Source organism: Pipistrellus kuhlii, unplaced genomic scaffold (genome assembly GCF_014108245.1).
Source record: "Pipistrellus kuhlii isolate mPipKuh1 unplaced genomic scaffold, mPipKuh1.p scaffold_m20_p_1, whole genome shotgun sequence".
Classification (NCBI taxonomy): domain Eukaryota; kingdom Metazoa; phylum Chordata; class Mammalia; order Chiroptera; family Vespertilionidae; genus Pipistrellus; species Pipistrellus kuhlii.
Window position 1 is genome coordinate 86,946,202 of NW_023425404.1, and position 5,197 is coordinate 86,951,398.

A 5,197-nucleotide genomic window follows, 5' to 3' on the forward strand; every position below is an offset into this window, starting at 1 on the left:
CTAGCAACCGAGTTGCACCGGAGGGGAAGCCTCCGCCAATCACTCCCTCTGCGGGCTGCAGGGAGGCCATGCCTCTTAAAGGAGCCGAACACTCAGCTACTTTTGGCCTCTGGCCACTCTTGGATGCAGATGTCTCATTAGGGAAGTCCTATGGGAGGAAAGTCACTCCTCATAGCGCCAGCCCACAGTAGATAGTCTTTGTCCTAGCCCCGCGGTCCGCAAACTGCGGCTCGAAAGCCACATGCGGCTCTTGGGCCCCTTGAGTGTGGCTCTTCCACAAAATACCACGGCCTGGGAGAGTCTATTTTGAAAAAGTGGCGTTAGAAGGAGTTTAATTTTTTTAAAATTGGCTCTCAAGAGAAATTTCAATCGTTGTACTGTTGATATTTGGCTCTGTTGACTAATGAGTTTGCCGAACAATATCATAGCCCATTTTCCCTGTCAACCCTCCGACCATGGTTATTGACATCAGTTCACCACCAATAGGAATCCCCAATTCGGGTTGCAGTGAAAAAGTGGGCTTTATTCAATGCCAACAGCTATCATGATACAGCACAGTTGTGGGACAGCATGACTATGGAGCAACTCAATAATGTTACAACTCAATTATGAAATAGCACTACTGTGAGGTTGATCCTGGCAAAAGGCTACCCTCGGGCAAGGCCCTTCTCTGGCTAGACAGCTCAGGTCGGAGCTGATTCAAGCTGGTCTGCTTCAACTCACCCTGCTGTGAGCTGCCCTGACAAGAGACCGATGGCGTTTCAGCTCCAATCAGAAAACCTCACCCTGCAGTATCCTTCGCATAAGAGAACTTGGGCTCTCACAGCCAATGGAAAACTGACATATAAAGAGAAGTCCCTGCCCCTGGCCACTGATTGGTTTGTTCTCATGTAAATAAGGACTCCAAATCCTCACTATATAATTGGTCCAAAAAGCACTGTCATGATTGGTTGTATGTAGCTTTTCTAATTGGTTAGTGAAGATGCTAATAAGGCTATAATAGTATGGCTCTGATTGGACAAAAGAAGTTTCAGTCTTATTGGTTGAAATACTATTCCAGGTACTCCTTTTTAAGGGCTGGCTCAGTTGGTGGAAACAGCTTAGGGAGGCAGATTAGTGCAGGTTTATCCCTGAGGTTGGTTTGCATGAGAGGCCCCTGTTTAGAAATGGCTGCTAGGCTCTATTTTTACATTTGAGACCAGTTAGTCACCAGGACTCCTTTTTGGTAAGCTATTTTCTTTCTCAATATTGACACCACATAAGGAGGTAGCAGACAGTAATCTCACCCACTCCACATTGAGATTTTTTTCTAAGCACTATTTGGGAAAAGTGCAATGAATATCAACAAATAGTTATAGATAATTTATTTGCCGTGTGCTAGGCTCTCAGAATAGACGTTGGAAAGGAGAAAAAGCTCGTGATGGAGCTGGCAAGGCAGAGACATGTTTGTGTGGGAGTATGGTTGGGGCAAGGTAACACATCAAGTCTATTCCCAGGAATGACATTTTGGACCCAGACTTAGAGAAATATATTTTTGCATTGGGTATTGAGGATTAGAAAGATGAACAAGCTAGCCTAGAGCCAAACAGAGTTCAGATTATTATAATTACTCCTCTTTTTTTTTTTTTTTTTTTTTTTTTTTTTTTTTTTTTTTTTTTTTTTTTTTTTTTTTACCATAGCTCCCCTCCACCTGGTACCCACCACATCCTCTGCCCTTACCCTCTCCTCCCCCACTGTCCTCATCCATAGGTGTACTAATTTTGTCCAGTCTCTTCCTGCACTCCCCACATCCCTTCCCCGCCGAGAATTGTCAATCCACTCCCTTTCTATGGCCCTGATTCTATTATATTCACCAGTTTATTCTGTTCATCAGATTGTTTATTTACTTGATTTTTAGGTTCACTCGTTGATAGATATATATTTGTTGTTCATAATTTTTATCTTTACCTTTTCTTTCTTCTTCCTCTTCTTAAAGAATACCTTTCAGCATTTCAAATAATACAGGTTTGGCAGTGATGAACTCCTTTAGCTTTTTCTTATCTGTGAAGCTCTTTATCTGACCTTCAATTCTGAATGATAGCTTTGCTGGGTAGAGTTACCTTGGTTGTAGGTTCTTGCTATTCATCACTTTGAATATTTCTTGCCACTCCTTTCTGGCCTGCATAGTTTCTGTTGAGAAATCAGCTGACAGTTGTATGAGTATGCCCTTGTAGATAACTGTTTTTCTCTTGCTGCTTTTAATATTCTCTCTTCGTCTTTTGCCCTTGGCATTTTAATTATGATGTGTGTTGGTGTGGTCCTCTTTGTATCCCCCTTGTTTGGAGTTTTCTGCATTTCATGGACTTCTAAGTCTATTTTTTTCACCAGGTGGTGGCAGTGTTTTAGGTGTCCTTTAGGGCCCAGTGGCTCAGCCTCCCCAGTTACCTAAGGTGGACACTCTTAGTGCACCCCTTTTGTGGGCTGTGTGCACAGTCTTGTTGTAGTTAAGCCTTGATTGTTGTTGGTATCACTGGGAAGAATTGACCTCCAGGCCATTGGCTATGCGGATCAGCTGTGACTAAATGGGAGCACTTCTGTGCTGGAGACACCCTTATGAGACAAGACTTGCTTCAGTGGAGCTTTGGTGCTCACTGAGTCTGCCCCCTGAGTGTGTCCCTTATGGATCTGAGGAGTTGTAATCTGGATGGTCTCACTCTGACCACTAGATACACTGGCTCTTGGATCTCCAAGGGAGTGATAATTTAGCCTCTTTCTAAGGCCACCCAGCAGGAGCTACAGCGAGATCTGCAGATTCCTCTTCTTTGTTTGGGATTTGAAGGTGCCCAGCTGAGGCCCAGCTGTGAAGCAGTGCAAGCAGCTGTGGGGCCTTAGGCCTTCTTTTGGATGTTCTGGGTCTCTCTGACCCAGGTGCAATTTGTTAGGTAATTTTAGTTCCAAAGGACCAGACCATTTATATGCAAAAACCTCTGACACATCTTGGGTGGGGTGGGGTCTCAGGGTGGATCAAACAGCAATGCTGATCCTCGGCCCTACTCTAGAGACCCCAGGTCTCAGTGTCTTGTGGTATTTACTGCAAGCACCTCTGAGAGAAAGCTGCCCTCATGTTCCACTTGATGCCAGACAGTCCATTTCCCTCCCATATGAATCTGAGTCTCCAAGGGTCTTGCCTGGAACTGGAGTTCAGAGCAGTCATGAGCTTGTGTCTCCCTCCAGATTGAAAAAGCCAGCTGTGTATTCAGTTGCCTGCCATTTCTGCATGCGCACCTCTGAACCTCTGTACTTTATTTCTGCAGCTCCTGTGAGCCTCAGTGTGCTTTTCTCTTTCCTTCTAGTTGTAGACTTTCCACTCAGCCAGCCTTCCTGTAGTTCTGGATGATGTCCGTTTTGTCTTTTAGTTGTGGTTTTGAAGTGGTTGTTCGAGGCAGCAATTTCAGGTGTTTACCTATGCTGCCATCTTGGTTTCTCCCTCTAAAGTTATTATTGATAGGTTCTAGTTTGTCAACATTTTTATTCTTTAACCCTGTGTTCCTTCTTTGCTTCCTATTCTTTCTTTCTTCCTTCCTTCCTTCCTTCCTTCCTTCCTTCCTTCCTTCCTTCCTTCCTTCCTTCCCTCCTCTCTCCCTCTCTGTTCTTTCTTTCTTTATTTATTTATTTCTCTTTCTTTCTTTCTTTCTTTCTTTCTTTCTTTCTTTCTAAGCAAACCCTTTAGCATTTCTTGCATTGTTTGTTTGGTGGTAATAAATTCCCTTTGTCCTTTTTTGCCTGTGAAGCTCTTGGTTTCACCTTCAGTTTTGATTGATAGCCTTGCTGGTTACAGTATTCTTGGATTCAGACTCTTACATTGCATGACTTTATATATTTCATTTCATTCCTTCCTGATCTGACTAGCTTCTGTTGAGAAATCAGTTGCTAATCTGATGAGGGTTCTTTTGTATGCAACTTTCTGTCTCTCTCTGGCCACTTTTAAGATTCTTTGTCATTGGTATTTGCCAATTTAGTTATAATGTGCCTTGGTGTCTATTTTTTGGGGTTCATTTTGCTTGGTCTCTGTAAGCTTCTTGGATTTGTGTGGGTTTTTCTTCCTTATATCAGGGAAGTTTTCTGTCATTATTTTTTCAAACAGGTTTTTATTCCTTGTTCAGTTTCCTCTCCTTCTTGCATCCCTATTATGCAGATTTTGTTCATTTTGTGTTGTCCCAAAGTTCCCTTAGGCTCTCCTCCCATTTTTTAAGTTTTTTGTTTTTGTTTTTGTTTTGTTTTGTTTTGTTTTTTCTAGATGCTACTCTGCTTGGGCATTTTTATCTACCTTGTCCTCTAGCTCACTGATGTGGTCCTCTGCTTCTTCTAGTCTACTGTTGATGCTTTCTATGGAGTTCTTTATAGCAGTGATGTTATTTTTTTTCCTTTCTTCTTGGTTTTTCTTCATTTCCTCTTGGTTCTTACACATATTGTTGAATTTGTCTTCCATTCTTTTCAGCCACCTTATGACTATTTCTCTGAATTCTTTCTCTGACATGTTTCTTGCCTCCTTTTCATTTACTTACTTTTCTAATGATGCCTTCTTTTCTTTCATATGTGGGCTGTTTCTTTGTCTCCCAATGATCTCTCTTCTCTGGGTATCTGCTTATGTAGCTTTCTCTCTCCTGCGTTGATTTAAAGGCACAAAATACAACACAACACACAAAGGCACTGAACACAAATAAAAGTCACTAATAACCCCAAATAAAAGTGACCACCAGAGAAAAGAGAATTAGGGATAAGAAAAGAAAAAGGAGTGCAAAAGTGATATTGAGAAAAGAAAAAACAGTAAGAGAAAAAATAAAGAGAATAATATTTTTTTATTTTATTAAAAATAAAAGGGGGAGAACTATTTATAGGGGGGGAGGGGAGAGAAAATCCAATAGAACAACTACTAATCCCCAAAAAATGCAGACAACTAACACCCAGAGATCAATGCCAACTACAAACAACAACTAATAACAAATGAGTAGAGGAAAAACAGAAGCAAAAACAAACAAACAAACAAAAAAACACAACACATAAAAACAAAGAAACAAGAAAACAAAAAGAGAAACAATTTCATAAACAAGCACAAGAAAAAACCAATTTATTCAATAATCAAGCAAACAACAACAATAGGACAGAGATAAAGCAAGACAAAATAAAACAAACAAGCAAAAAACAATAACACCAGCAA